Below are 16564 nucleotides of genomic sequence, written 5' to 3'. Positions count from 1 at the left end.
ATTTCTTACTGACATAGTTTTCAGTGTACCTTTTAACTTCATTGTAGGTATATTTGGAAAATAATTCAGGGTGTGTTCAGCTCTGTTTACTACTTCCTTGTTCATAATAGATGGCCTTATTGATGTGATGGGTGGCCCAGTTGGTTCACTGTGGACTCTCAGATTCCATAGGTATCAGACAGTTTATTGCACTGGTATGTAAATGTTAGAATTGGACAGAATACCTTCTCATTTCTCTCATTCTGTATTGTTACCAGGTTGTCTTTTTTAAAAGGGCACTTTTAACACATAAAGAGCCTGTAGTGGTGCTCTATTCAAGCTGTTTTATAAAATTTTCATCCATTTGCTAGGTATGTAAGACCTCTTACAATCCCATCCTATTTATCCAGCCTTAATTTCTCCATTTTGAAACTTTTCTTTTGGTCTTACTTGGATACTTGTTATATTTATGCTTTAAGGCTTGTGCTTTTCCAATTTTTTGAAATGACCTCATTCTACTTTTCTGTACTCTAAGGTTGAAGTCAAGTCCTATCCCTTACATAATTCCTTTTGTGCTAGCATCTCTCTGTGACCTATGTTTCCTCAGTGGAGAAATGAGATTGCTATGAGGATTGAATTAATTGAATCGTGGGATATACTTAGTGCCTAACAGCACATAGTAAACACTCCTGTTAACTATTATTTGATTGTAGATTGATCCTAAACATCTTTTTATCTTAAACATTTCTGTGATTATGGATATAATTTTCATCTGTATGACAGTTTCACCTTTAAACATTATTAGCTTTAGGTTGTATTGCTGTTCCTTCCAGTGTGAAACACTTAAGCTGATTTGTATGGTCATTGAAAACAAGGATAGGATTTTATTGTTTTTAGTCTTATTTAGTTCCTAACGTCAGAGATTGAGTTTAAGTTGTACCCATTAAAAAACTAGTTTTTCATGTAGTTGATAGAAGAAAATGAGTTGTTCATGAATATATTCATTAGTTTTCTTATTTGTAGAGCAGGTTCATTTGGCTTATCAGTCCTTTTTGTAAGTTCTTAAGAACAACAGTTTTTTTCCTTTTAAAACTGGAAGAGTGAAATTGTGATTGTTTAGCACACTATAAACTTCTGTGGGACATTAAAATAGTGTATAGTTTTAACATTTATTTATTTTTGAGACAGAGAGAGACAGAGCATGAACGGGGGAGGGGCAGAGAGAGGGAGGCACAGAATCGGAAGCAGGCTCCAGGCTCTGAGCCATCAGCCCAGAGCCCGACGCGGGGCTCGAACTCTCAGACCGTGAGATCGTGACCTGAGCTGAAGTCGGACACTTAACCGACTGAGCCACCCAGGCGCCCCAATAGTGTATAGTTTTAAGAGAGTTAACTAGTTTGTCTCATTTTAAGACTCATTTACTGTTAGTAAACAAACCGGAAATTCAGTGTACTTGATTTTTGAGGTTTGAATAACTTTGAAGATTATTGCTTGATTTTCAGAAATGCTTGGATTTAAGAATACCTATCTGAAGAAGCAGTAAATGAAATTTAATTCAGGGTTACTGAAGGAAGGAAATGACAGATTGAGTGTGAATCTCACCAGAGAACCAGTTCTGCTCCATTTAGACAAAACAAGATAAAGAACATTTAGTGAGATGACTTAAATGCTTGTTTTGAATTTGCTTCTGCACATCCATGTAAGAAGCTATTCAATTTTAATCAAGCTATTTAATTTCTTTGGTATGATAGTAGTATGGGATATTAAGACTATCCTTATTTTTTATTCTTTAGAGATAACATGCTGAAAAATTTTGAAGTGAAATATTGCGATGGGTTCACAAATGGATTCAGAAAAAAATGTGTGGTATATTTGTATGTAGAGAGGGAGAAAAGGAGAAATAAAGCAAATGTGGCATATGTTAACAATTTTGAATCTAGGTAAAAGGTATGCAGGACATTGTACTTCTCAACTTTTTTTGTGGTTTTGATATTTTTCAAAAAAAAGTTGAGAAAGTATTTTAAAAAGAACCATATTGTGCTTCAATTTCTCTCATTCTAAAATGGGAATAATAGAGCTTGTTTTTTCCATGCCTTGATACAGGTAGGCACAGTGGGGTACATTTGGTAGAATAGCAGTCAAGAGAACTTTTAAGAAGTGGATTTTTTTTTTTCTTTAAAGAAGAGTTTTGTAGTGGATAACATTCAAAGAACATTTCACATAAAAGTGTATTAGCTTAAAATATATCCCCTTTTCTCATTCAGAGCATATTGCATTATATTTGAATAAGAACAGTCAAGAAGCAATAAATATGTTGAGATATATGGAGTAACTAATTGAAATAAAAAAATATAGCTAGTTATAAAAATAACTCAATAAATGGGCAAAAAAAATGATTAGACTCAGCTGAAGAGAGAAGTTATTAATTTCAGGCTAAAACTGATAAATCTTCCAGGACACCAACCAGGAAAATAAAAAGATGAAAAATATGAAAGAAAAGCTAAGCCACTGTAGAGGTGGATTGAAAAGCTCTAGTATAGATCTGATTGGAGTTTTGGAATGGAAGATACAGAGAATAAAGGAGAAGCGGTATTGAAGAAAAAATGACCAAGCATTTTCAAGAATTTAAAAAAAAAATTAAAGAAACTGTCAAATAATTAAAGCTGAATTGTGACAAAAGCATTGTATCAGAACTTGAAGGATACAGGAAAAGTGGTCCTCAGGAGTAAATTTGTAACTTTAAATGCATGTATCAGGTTGAAAGAAAATAAATGAGCCAGATACTCAACTCAAAAACTAAAAAAAAAAAACAAAAAACAAAAAACAAAAGCTAAGAAAGAAGGAGGGAAGGAAATAAAAACACAAGTAGAATTTGGTGAAATAGAAGATAATCAACAATAAAAATGAGAGCAATGTTTATTCAAATCAACACTGGTTCTTTTTAGTTGATTAAGTTCTGGATGTACTCATCAAAAACCATGATGGAAATAATAAAATTTAATGAGATATAAAAAAAAAGTGAGATATAATGACAAGTGCAATTATAATTTTGGAATCACAAGAAATCACTTATATATATATGTATATGTATGTGTATGTATATGTATGTATATAAACTTTTAAAAACCAGGTGAAATGGATTATTTTCCAGGAAAAAAATCATTCCAAACTTGTAAAGAAAACCATTAAAGTAATTAAAGTTGCAGTAGATTTCCCTGAGAGGTATAGGTTTTTAAAAATAGCAAATTTATTGAGCTGTCATCCACAAATTCTGTCACTTATCCATTTTAAACGTGTAATTCAGTGGTTTTTAGCATTTTTAGTGTTCTGTAGACATTAACACAATGTTTCAAAATATTTTCATCACCCAAAAAGAACTGTACCTATTAGCAGTCATTCCCAATTTTCCCCAAACCCTCCATCCTTGTGCAACCACTGATTTACTCTCCTTCTATAAATTTGCCTACTCTGACATTTTGCATAAATGAAATCATTCAATATGTGTGTGGCCATTTGTGATTCACTTCTTTTGCTTAGCATAATATTTTTAAGGTCCAACTATGTTGTAGCATGTATCAGTGCACTTTATTCTTTTTATAGCCAAATAATATCTCATTGTATGGATATACCACATTTTGGTTATCCTTTAATCAGGTGATAGATATTTGGACTGTTTTGCATTTTTTGGCTATTATGAAAGCCCTGCTGTCAACATTTGTGTACAAATTTTTGTGTGGACATACATTTTCATTTCTCTTGGGTTATGTACCTAGGAGCAGAATTGCTAGATTATATGATAACTATGTTTCACCTTTTGAAGAACTGCCAGACTGTTTCCCCAAAGTGGCTGTGCCATTTTACTTTCCCACCAGCAGCGAATGAGGGTTCCAATTTTTCCACACCTTCACCGCCAACACTTTCATTATCTGTCTTTTTTGTTCTAGCCATTCTCATTGGTGGGAAGGCGTATCAGAGAAATAGTTTTAATTGTGATATTTATAATCATATTTCACATATACTTTGCGGAACAGATAATTCTATTTTTATGCAAAATGGCCCAAATAGTAGCAATCTTATGTATGAATAAATAAAAATTTTAATTAGGATATGGTAGGGGTAATTCTTTATTTGAAAATTATATCAGTGTAACTTACAAGATTTAGGGGAACCGTCTTGAAAGATTTAGTAAAAGTTTATGATAAAAGTCAACACTCATTAATGTTTTTTTAAAAACCCCTCACACCATGACAAGTGAACTTTTTCTTTCAGTAAAGACTGTCTTTCAAACTTTCTTTCAAGCAGCAACATTCCAATTAAAGTCAAGAATAAGCAAATATGTCTTTACTAATAAGAAAAAAGAGAAAGAAATCCAAAAAATTGAAAAAGGAAAAATGAGATGAACATATCCTTAGAACATTTTTTAAAAATCAACACTATTTTTAAAATTTTATTTTAGAGAGAAAGCATGCAAGCAAGGGAGAGGAGCAGAGGGAGAGAATCTTAAGAGAATCTTAAGCAGGCTTCATGTTCAGCACAGAGCCTGATGTGGGGCTGGATCCCACAACCTTGGGAAGCATGACCTGAGCTGAAATCAAGAGTTGGATTGCTCAGCCAACTGAGCCATCCAGGAGCCTCCGAAGCTAACACTATTAATAGAATTTAATTTTACTGGATATAAAGTCAACATTCAAATTGGCACTAGCCAGTTATATAATAAAAACTTTCTCCTTTACAGCCAATTCTGTAAAGTGCCCAAAGTTTATTTAAGGACATAAAATTAGACATGAGTAAAAGGCAGGATATTCTATATGGGAAGTATATTACTAAAAAAGTTACTCCTCTGTGATTGATTGTGTATAGTTTCAGACAAAAATCCCAATAGGATTTTTTTTTTTTTTGTAGAAAATGACCTTCATATACAAAAGTAAAGCCCCAAGAATAACCAAGACAGGTCCGAAAGAAGAAAAAGAACAATGAGGAGGGGATTGTGCCATTGGATAGCAAGACTGATTTTAAACTTGGCAGTGTTTAGAATGGATGGCAATGACAATAAATTGCTACACACAACATGGGATGAATCTCCCATGCTTAACGTTGAACATAGAAATGAGAAAATATTACGTATTGTATGATTTCATTCACAGGAAGTTCAAAAACAAGTAGAAGGAAGGGTGCATGGCCAGCTCAGTCAGTGGTGTAGCATGCAGCTCTTGATCTCAGGGTTGTGGGTTCAGGTCCCACATTGGTCGTGGAGCCTACTTAATTACAAAAAAAAGCATAACTAATCTATGGTGATAGAGGTCAGCATAGTGATTTTCTTGGAAATATGGTACTGATTGGGAGGGAGCATTCTAGAGCATGAGAAATGTTAATATTTTGATCTGGGTTGGATCACATTGAGGGTGTATAATACTTAAAAAATCAAACTGTATACTTTATGTAAATTATACCTCAAAAAAGTAAAATATAAATTTATGATATTTAAAGTAGTATAGTCTTGGGGCGCCTGGGCGGCTCAGTCAGTTTAGCATCTGACTTCAGCTCAGGTCATGATCTCACGGTTCGAAGAGTTTGAGCCCCGTGTCCAGCTCTGCTGATAGTTCAGAGCCTGGAGCCTGCCTCGGATTCTGTGTCTCCCTCTCTCTGCCCCTCCCCTGCTCATGCTTTGTCTCTGTCTCGCAAAAATAAATAAAATGTTAAAAAAAAATTTTAAAGTAGTATAGTCTTAATGCAGGAAAAGGCGGATTAATAGAATAGAGAGTTCAGAAATCGATTTATACATATTTGAAAAGTTGGTAAGTGCTAGAGATGGCATTTTCTATCAGGGAAACAGAGTGGACTCTTTAATTGGTTTTCCATATGGGAGGGAAGACAGGTCTCTACTTCAAACCATATGCAGAAAACAGTTCTGTTTCAACTTTACACTAAGAACAAACAACTGTTTAATAAGGAAGAAAATACAGAAGAATGTAGGTCTTTACGGGGCGCCTCAGTGGCTCAGGTGGCTAAGTGTCTGACCCTTGATTTTGGCTTGGGTCATGATCTCATGGTCATGAGATCAAGTCCCACATTGAGCCCCACATGGAGCATGGAGCCTGCTTGGAATTCTTTCCCTCTCTCTCCCCCTTCCGTACTTGTGTGCATATTCTCTCTCTCTCTCTCTCTCTCTCTCTCTCTCTCTCTCTCTCTCTCTTTCTCTCTATCAAAAAAATAAAAAGAATATGTGTCTTTAGGATGTGTGAGGCTTTAACAAGTCAAGAAAAGAATGAACCTTTGAAGATAAAGACATCAGAGATAAAGGATCCAACTACTTCAGAAAGAAAACCTTAGGTTTAATAAAATACATCACAAATTAACTCATATATAAGTGGCATGACTGGGAGTTAGGTGCAATGTCTACAATACTCAGTGGATTCGTGCCCAGAATATATGAAGATGAAAATAATAGGACAGATGATACAAATGCAAATAAAGTGAACAATGGATATTAAGGCAATTCACAACAGAGGAAAGGAAATTGGAATGGCTAATGAACTGGAAAGATGCTTAGTCTCATTTGCAGTGAAATGCAATTAAAAACTTATGAGCCATCAATTTTCACCCATTAGCTCAGGATCGGGTAAGTGTTACACAGTTGAAAATGTGCATATCCTCGTATCCAGAAGGTATTCAAGATATTATTAGTTTAGAGAAAGTGGCACATTTGCCCAGGGAGATTTCTGTAGGGATGTTCATTTGGAAAAAAATCTAAATGTCTGTCTGTAAGAGGCATGGATAAATAAGAAATAAAATAGTTATATTAACAGAGATTTACCAAATCTGCTTAGATTATCATCGTTCGTGACTTTTTTATATTTCAAGAAAAAAAGTTACACTGTCTATGCCCAGGAATTCTTTTAAGCATTTATAAACATGAATTATTTTAGTCCTCGTAAGAACTCAGAAATTGGTACAATCATTATATCCATTTTACATATGGGAATACTGAAGCATAGAGAAGTAAATAACTTACCACTTTCAAAGGTGGTAAATAGCAGAGCTGTGATTGAAAGCTAGGATTTGAATCTCACTTGACTGGCTCCATAGTCCACTATGCCATGCTGCCTTCTGATATAGTTAAATAAGGAAACCTCAGAAATGTAATGTGAGGTCAAAGCAGAACGTTGTGTACAGTGTGATCTCACTTACATCAAATTCATGATGGTAGTCACTTCTGGATAGGGTTGGTAGGAGAGGAAGATCTTAGTGATAGTGGTAAAAGGAAGCTGTATGGAACTACATGTTTTTCCTTAAAGAATATGTATATTTATAGCTTTTAAACACCTAGATTTAATGTATGTATATTTTTACAAAAGTAAAAACTGGAATGATTGACCTAATTGTTTTAATCTGCATTTATTCTTGATATTGGTTTGTAGTAGAAAAAGAAAGCAGTGGCCCTAGCACAAGGACCGTGATATAGTTTAGTTCTGAGATAGCAGATGAGTGCCAGACACCGGGTTAGGTCCCAACAATAGGGAGGTGGTGAATAGGTTTCATCTTCTCTCTTTAAGGAAATTAAAGTTTTTCAGGGAAAGAGATAAATAATTATAATTTACTGTGTTACGTACAGATCTGTTTTCTTTTTGTTTTCCCTATTCCCACCTTCCCTCTAAATACAAATAGGAGAAAGGGGAAACATTCTGATTTGGGGCATGGGAAACAGGCAGTGAAATGTCAGTGGTGATCCTATTCCCTGTTCTTTTACAAAACTCCAGAGAGTAAACTCTAATGGTCAGAGATTGTAGCTTGTTCATGAATTTAGGATAATCTGGGTGCTTAACTGGTGAATAACTGGTATATTTCACTCTCAAATTAACTAGCACCTGAACCCAAATTTCTCCTTAGCCATCTGGATGTCTTCCATTGGTTGTTTCTGCAGTTGGTTACCGGAAGTCTATGGTAGTTTGACTAAGAACACTGTATGAAGCATTAAATTGTTTTGTGCTAAAGAACTTTGACTTGAGAAATATTTTAATTTGTAGGAAATTTTGGATCTCTAAAATCCAATTTTCTTTTCATTTTTAATAATTTTAAGTCTTTTTTTTTTAAAGTTTATTTTGAGAGAGAGAGAGCACCCATGAGCATGTAAGAGCAAGGGAAGGGCAGAGAGTGGGAGAGAATCCTAAGCAGGCTCCACACTGCCAGTGCAGAGACTGACCCAGGGCTCCATCTCATGAACCGTGAGATCATGACCTGAGCCAAAATCAAGAGTTGGACTCCTTTTTTTTTTTCCGCCACTTTTTAAAAATGTTTATTTATTTTTGAGAGAGACACAGAGAGAGTGTGAGCAGGGAAGGGGCAGAGAAAGAGAGGGAGGCAGAATCTGAAGCAGGCTCCAGGCTCTGAGCTGTCAGCACAGTTCAGATGCGGGGCTCAAACCCATGGACCGCGAGATTGTGACCTGAGCCAAAGTAAGTTGCTTAATCTACTGAGCCATCCAGGTACCCCAAGAGTCCGACTTCAACTAACTGAGCCACCCAGGCACTCCCAATTTTATTTTCATTGTGCGGAGTCCAATACATTTTTTTAAAACTAGTAGTCTTCCAATACTGGGATAGTACAATTGTTTTTCTGTATTCTCTTTGAGTCAGTGCTGTCTTGTACAAGTGTTTATGTTCTTATTTATGAAATTCTTAATTTCCTAAAACCATATTGTCTTCAAATTTCTAGATGGACCATGGACTGTGAAATGGTATTAGTGTTCATAGTATGAGAATCCCAGTGTCTTTTAAAGTCTGTCATAGTATCTCATAAAAAATAGTTACTGTTATTTGCTTTCACCCTAGTGAGAGAGGTGTATTTTCCTTGATAGAAAATTAGAATCTGTGTTAGGTGAGAATCTTTTCCAAAAGGGCGAATGTGAATATCTATTTTTTCTTAAGTTTATTTATTTATTTTGAGAGAGAGAGCAGGGGAGGGGGAGAGAGAGAGGGAGAGAAAGAGAGGATCCCAAGCAGGCTCCACGCTGTCAGTGCAGAGCCTGACGTGGGGCTCAAACTCATAAAACCATGAGATCATCACAGAAGGTGAAACCAGTAGTCAGATGCTTAACCAACTGAGCCACCCAGGTGCCCCGCAAATGTGAATATCTTAAAAATTGCTGAGAATGGGTAAATTTGAATAAATCATAATGAAAAGTGTTTATTTTACTTTGTAAATTTAGCACTTGGATTGTAATTGAGAATATTCCTAAAATAAAGCATGTTATGGTGGATGGAGTTAGTTAAACTGTTGGTCAAATCTTGTTCTATGTGTACATAGGGCTGCTTTCTTTCTATTTAACCCTCTTGCCAGAGATAACGTGAAGAGCCTGGTTACCATTTGGTGGAACAATCCTGCTGGCTCAAGCCTCTGCCCAGAAATTTGATTCAGTCTCTTTTCTGGACAGTCTGGTAAGCTGTCATTGTTCTTTATGTTAAAATCATCTTATTTAGAATGTACCCAAGAGGAATTTAATATTAGAGGAACAAACAGTATTAAGTTCAGTGAAAATGTTAAAAGTTACATTAATTTAAGTCTTCACATTAAGCATGACTAAATTTTAATAGCACTTTCCGATAGAAATATAATGCAAGCCACAAAAGGGAGCCATATATGTAATAAAAATTTCTCATGGCTAAACTGAAAAAGCGTAACAGGTGAAATTACTTTTAATGCTGTATCTTATTTAACCTAATACATCTAAAAATTACCCTTTCAAATTATTATTGAGATATTCTACAATTTTTTCATAGGAGTCTTTGAACTGTGGTTTATATTTTATTTTCATACCACATCGCGATTTGGACCAGTGCAATTTTTTTTTAAACGTTTATTTATTTATTTAAAAAAAAATTTTTTTTTTTAACGTTTATTTATTTTTGAGACAGAGAGAGACAGAGCATGAACGGGGGAGGGTCAGAGAGAGGGAGACACAGAATCTGAAACAGGCTCCAGACTCTGAGCTGTCAGCACAGAGCCTGATGTGGGGCTTGAACTCACAGACCGCGAGATCGTGACCTGAGCCGAAGTCGGCCGTTTAACTGACTGAGCCACCCAGGTGCCCCAACGTTTATTTATTTTTGAAGGAGAGAGACACAGAATGTGAGTGGGGGGAGGGACAAAGAGAGAGAGGGAGACACACAATCTGAAGCAGGCTCCAGGCTCTGAGCTGTCAGCACAGAGCCTGATGTGGGGCTCAAACTCACGAACCGCAAAATCATGACCTGAGCCGAAGTCTGATGCTCAACTGACTGAGCCACCCAGGCGCCCCCCAGTGCAATTTTAACAAGTGCACAGTACTCACATGTGGCTTCTATATTATATAGCACAGACTTAGAGCATCTGAAAAAACATTTGGTTTTATATAATTCTCCTTCTGTTACTTTTCATTAAAGATGCTTTAAGTTTCTTTTCTTCTTTTATTACTTCACCTGTTTGTGGGTGTTCAGCTTTACTGTTGATCATTGGTAACCTGAAACCCTACTATCCATTCCTACATTTGACAATTTCTGTAGTTCTGTACTGTTCTGTGATACCTGGGTCTACTTAATTTCTTTATATAAAGTGTAAAGTTTACTTCCTGTAAACGTTTCATCAGAATATTGGTTCCTGCTTTTTATTGGAATATCAGACTTAGACTTTCTGCATGGGCTACTGTAGGTAGGATTATACATTATTATCATTGTCATCTCTCCCACCCCATTAGGGTAACAGACTTCTCCTTTCTGGTTTAAAGTCATTCCTCTGAGCCAGAAGGATTTCTTACATGATGACTTTTTTATATGGGGAAGTCTCACATCTTACTTTATGGGGATTGGGTGTCCATTCTCTAAGATGCCTATTTGCTTAAAGATTTCCAAATCCATCAATTTTTCTCTACTTTTCCCCAGTAGATACTATTTGAGAATGAACATATTGCAAAATAAAGCCATATCTCAGGTACAACACATAAAACTTGACATCCTGACTTCATATCCTGTTGGTTTCACCTTTCCTAGATGAGGGACATTTATGAAGATTATTCTGAGTAAATGAATTTATAACCTTTAATACTGGTTATCTCTGTGTCCCAATACCAGCAGAAGAATCTTCTGCATTTTATTTTAAACACTGCTAGACTTTGCTCTTGTAATGAGATTATTTGAACTCTGAATATATAAATGCTCAGGATGTCTGGGTGGTTCATCTTTTTAAGCATCTGACTCCTGATCTAGGCTTAGGTCATGATCTAATCGTTCATGAGATCGAGCCCCATGTTGGTCTGCGTGCTGATAGTGTGGAGCCTACTTGGGATCCTCTCCCTCTCTCTGCCCTTTCCCCCACTTTGTTCACGTGCCACGTGCACCTGCCCTGTCTCTCTCTCTCTCTGTCTCTAATAAATATTTTTTTGTAAAAGTGCTCAGATTCAGGGGTTTCCTGGGCTACCTGTTTTCTTGTCTTAATTATTTAACTTTCATACCTGTTTTGAATTTCCAGTCTTTCTTAGCTTACCTCTTTGTTATTTCATCTCCCTTCTGGCAGAATCTCAATCCCATTCTGTTTTCTTCCCAGCTCTACTATCTAGGCATACCCATTGTTGTTAGTAGGCATTGCCCAGCATATTGAACACAGCATTTATTTAGGTAGTAGTTTTAGCACCAGTAGACAGCCTTAGGATAGGGCGTGGAATTAGCATTGGAGGGCCTGGTAGGGTGTTTAAGTGAAGCAGAGAATATTCTCATTCTCACATACACTGTGACCATTCATCCTGTTTAAGTTCATTGCCTTTACCCAGGTGGGAGTCGATAGTTGCTTATTGTGGTCACTGGTGTTTGGCCAGATTTCTGAGTTAGAGGCAGTTGTAGCCAATGAACACTAGGCAGCATGTGGTAGCAGATGACTGTGAACAAAACTAAACACTGGTACAAGAGTGTTTTAAGATTAGAGCCAAGGAACACTGGATTCGTTTTTTCTTTTATTTTCCTTCTTATGTTTAGATAGTTCTGTTTACTACCATGACACTGATGTTCAAAAAATGTTTAACTTCATCTTTAAGTATTTACTGAGACCAGCAAAGTGCCAGGTACTTTCTCCACAGTGACCAACAGACACTGTGCCTTTTCAAGCAGTGGTTACTTGTCATTCCTCTTTATGTATTTTTTAAAAATTTTTATTTTTTTAATGTTTATTTTTGAGGGAGAGAGAGAGTGATAGCGAGCAAGCAGGGGAGGGGCAGAGAGAGAGAGGGGAGACAGAATCTGAAGCAGGCTCCAGGCTCTGAGCTGTCAGCACAGAGCCTGATAAGGGGCTCGAACCCATGAACTATGAGATCATGACCTGAGCTGAAGTCGGACGCTCAACTGACTGAGCCATTCAGGCACCCCTTGTTATTCCTCTTTAAATGTCCAGGAGCTTACTGCTGCCTTCAGGTCCAGTCAGAGACCTCAGCTTAGTAGTTTTTGAGGTTCTGCAGTAGAGACTAGAAACTGACGACTAGTGGTACCAGTTTGACTTGTTTTGTTTGGTCCCTTCAGTGTTAGTCTGTAGCATGTTTCAAAGAAATGGAATTGCCATTAATCGTTCAGAAGATTTTACTTGAAATTTTAAATTTAAGCTTTTTTTTTTTTTTTCTTCAAATTAGAAGATCTATCAACTGTGAACCACATTGTTCATTGCAACAGTTCGACCCATGTAGAGGGGACTTTGGCTCTTACAGTTCTCGCCACTCCCTGTTGTCTCCTGGGATTTTGTTATAACAGGTCCTCCTTACTCATTTTTATTAACTATCCAGTCTCTAGATAATTGAACTTGCAACCACTCTTCTAGATAGTCTGGTATCTTACTACTCTAAACTTTATTTCTTTTCTATGATATGAACTTTTAGTACAGCCAAGAAGACATCCTTAGGTAAAGTCTGTACTTAATAACATGGCTTACAAATCATTTCATGGCTTGGTTCATGTTTATTTCTTCAGCCTTAGCTCTTGCCATTCACTCCAGTAATGTTACACCCCAGTCTTATCCACCACCACCCCTACCAGTGTTGTGCTCTGTTGTTTCTGGTCTTTGCATACACTCTAATCTCTGGATGCTGTTTTGATTTTCCTCTCATTCCCTGTCCCCACTGCTTCTCACCTCTCACCCCTTGTTTGGTTAATTCCTGTTAATTTCATGTCTTAGTTTAGATGTCACATCCTTCAGAAAGCCCTCCCTGTTCTCATAGGCTCTGCCTAGGTAATCGTCCTGTGTATTTCTGTAACTGCCTGAATTTAACCTAGTCTTAGCACTTGCAACTGCTTTTGGTAGTCTGCTTTCCAAACCTTCTATAGACTTTTTAAGAGGGTGTCTTCTTCACCTTTGATTCCTAGGGCCTGTCATAAAATAGGTGTGTAGTAAATATTTCTTGAATGGATGACTTCTTTTTCTAAGTTCTTTGAAATTTTTTTTTAACGTTTATTTTTGAGAGAGAGTGCAAGCAGGGGAGAAGCAAAGAGTGACTGCTTAGATCTGAAGCAGGCTCTGTGCTGACAGCAGAGAGCCCAAAACAGGGCTCAAACTCACAAGATTATGACCTGAGCCAAAGTCCAACGTTCAGCCGACAGAGCCACCCAGGCACCCCTTTCTCTAAGTTCTTTTAATAATTTGTTTTTTTACAGACATAGTTTTTTTTTTTTAGTGTATTTTTTTTTGAGAGAGAGCGCGTGAATGAACACGAGTGGGGGAGGGGCAGAGAGAGGGAGAGAGAGAATCCCAGGCAGGTTCCACACTATCAGTTCAGAGCCCAATGTGGAGCTCAAACTCATGACATCATGAGTTCATGAGGTCATGATCTGAGCCAAAGTCAGACACTTAGCTGACTGAGCCACCCAGGTGCCCCTCTTTTAATAATTACTAATTCTGAGTCTTTGCTTATCTGATTTCTGTGGTATAGAATATTCTTTTTACTCTTCCAATTCTGTTCATCCTCCAGTTTCAACTTGGGTGGACTCTCCTGAGAGATTTTTTTTTTTTGGTCGAATTTCAGTATCTACTTACTTTTTACTTCTTTAGGTTCTGGTAAAACTTTTTACTTTTGATTTTATTTTTTTAAAGTTTATTTATTTATTTTGAGAGAAAGAGAGTGAGTGGGGGAGGGACAGAGAGAGACAGGGAGAGACAGAATCCCAAACAGGCTCCACTGTCAGCACGGAGCCTGATGTGAGACTTGAACTCATGAACCATGATACCCTGACCTGAGCTGAAACCAAGAATCAGATGCATAACCAGTTGAGCCACCCAGGTGCCCCCGGTAATACTTTTTAGAAACCTCTCATTTTAGCGCAACGTGGTTTCATATGTATTACTTTATTTTTTTTTTTTATTTATTTTTTTTTTATTTAATTTTTTTTTCTTTTTTTTAACGTTTATTTATTTTTGAGACAGAGAGAGACAGAGCATGAACGGGGGAGGAGCAGAGAGAGAGGGAGACACAGAATCGGAAGCAGGCTCCAGGCCCTGGGCCATCAGCCCAGAGCCCGACGCGGGGCTCGAACTCACGGACCGTGAGATCATGACCTGAGTGAAGTCGGACGCTTAACCGACTGAGCCACCCAGGCGCCCCCATATGTATTACTTTATATCGAAGTTATATTTAATGTATAATACCATTCTTAAAGTGTTACTTGCTAGTAAGTTGTGCATATAAATAACTAGTTAAAATAATTTATCTAGTGATTATATTAATTTATGAGTCAAGCCTGTACTGCTTTCCTGAATATTCTCCCTTATTTACTGAGAACTCTGACATCTAGCCAGAAGTTTTTGTCTCTACCTAAATTTCTTATGTTTTGGACTTTTCCCATACTAACAATGCATATATTTTAAGTGCTTGGTTATCTTTCTGTTTCTTGCACTAACCTGTAAACTAGGGGTTGAAACCATGTTTGTCTTGATGTAAACACCTGTTGGTATAATATCTTAACTAATGTTGGAGTTTAGAAGATATTGATATTCCCCATATGCATGTTTAAGGTGTGACTGCAAAACAGTGAGTGTTTTCAATAAGTTGGGCATGAACATCACATTTCTTTACATGATAATTATTAGGCAATTATTTAGATAACTTCATTTTGTCTTCTAGGAATTTCAAACTTAATAGGTGCAAAATTGAACTTACAGTTCTCTCCCCAGATTCCCCCTCTCTTGATGACACACACACGTTCTCTCCTCACTCTCTCTCTTACCCTCTACATCCTCCTATTCATTTATAAATCCTATATACTGTACCTCCAAAAATATATTTAGAATTCCACCTCTTTCACCCTCTACTGTTGCCATCCTGTTACAGGCCACCACTGTCTCCTGCTTGCCCATCACAGTAAGTTCCTAATTGGTTCCTGTGAGTACAGTCTGCTCTCCTACCATCTGTTCTCTAAATAGCAGCCAGGTAGTTTTTGTTTGTTTTAAGTTTCCAAAGCTATTTAAATTTGAACCTCACAAACCCCTTTGTAGAATGACTATTATCATTGTAATTATTTTACCAAGAAAGTAGAGTCCAGACAGGTTAAATGACTTACATGAGAACAGAAGCTATTCAGTAGTAGAGCCAAAATTTAATTATGGATCTTCTTGTCTCAAAGCTTTGTCTTGTGGACCACAAATTCTAAATGTGATGGCTTAAGAACCCTTAAGAGGAACATTACTTTAAAATCTCCCCTAGGCAGTTTTACAAAGGGATATGTCATTCATACTATTTATAGTCACTTTTTAAGAGCAGTTTTAAATTCACAGTTAAATTGAGCAGAAGGTGCAGAAATTTTGCATACACCTCCTGCCCCGCACACTTGGCACAGTGCACCCCCCGCCCCCCCATTATCATCATCCTTACTAGAGTGGTATATTTGTTACAACTGATAAACCTCTGTTGATACCTCATTATCCCCCAAAGTCCTTTGTTTATATTCGGGTTCATTCTTGGTGTTGTGCATTCTGTGAGTTCAGACAAATAGGTAATGATGTGTATCCACCATTATAGTGTCGTATAGAATAATTTCGCTGTCCTAAACATCTTTGATGCTCTGCTTTTTCATCTCTCCCTCCCCCCAGCCCTTGGCAGCCACTGATCTTTTTACTGTCTATACTTTTGTCTTTTCTAGAATGTCATATAGTTGGAATGATACAGTATGTAACCTTTTCAGATTGGCTTCTTTCACTTAGTAATATCCATTTAAGGTTTATCCATGTCTTTTGATGGCTTGATAGCCCATTTCTTTTTTTTTTTTTTTTTTTTTTTAATTTTTTTTTTTCAACGTTTTTTATTTATTTTTGGGACAGAGAGAGACAGAGCATGAACGGGGGAGGGGCAGTGAGAGAGGGAGACAAAGAATCGGAAACAGGCTCCAGGCTCCGAGCCATCAGCCCAGAGCCCGACGCGGGGCTCGAACTCACGGACCGCGAGATCGTGACCTGGCTGAAGTCGGACGCTCAACCGACTGCGCCACCCAGGCGCCCCAATAGCCCATTTCTTTTTAGACTGAGTAATCTTGTGTTGTCTGGATGTTCAACATTTTATGTATCCATTCACCTTTTAAAAACCATCTTGGGG

General features: G+C 37.1%; 1 protein-coding gene across 3 annotated transcripts in view; it reads left to right on the top strand.

The window, feature by feature from the left end:
• YAF2 (YY1 associated factor 2) overlaps positions 1 to 16564 on the top strand; it is a 75891-nt gene that overhangs the window by 24976 nt on the left and 34351 nt on the right. The window lies entirely within an intron of this gene.

This window comes from Panthera leo, chromosome B4 (genome assembly GCF_018350215.1).
Source record: "Panthera leo isolate Ple1 chromosome B4, P.leo_Ple1_pat1.1, whole genome shotgun sequence".
Lineage (NCBI taxonomy): Eukaryota > Metazoa > Chordata > Mammalia > Carnivora > Felidae > Panthera > Panthera leo.
Note: the sequence above shows the minus strand (reverse complement) of the source record. Positions and strands in the feature narration are given on the sequence as shown.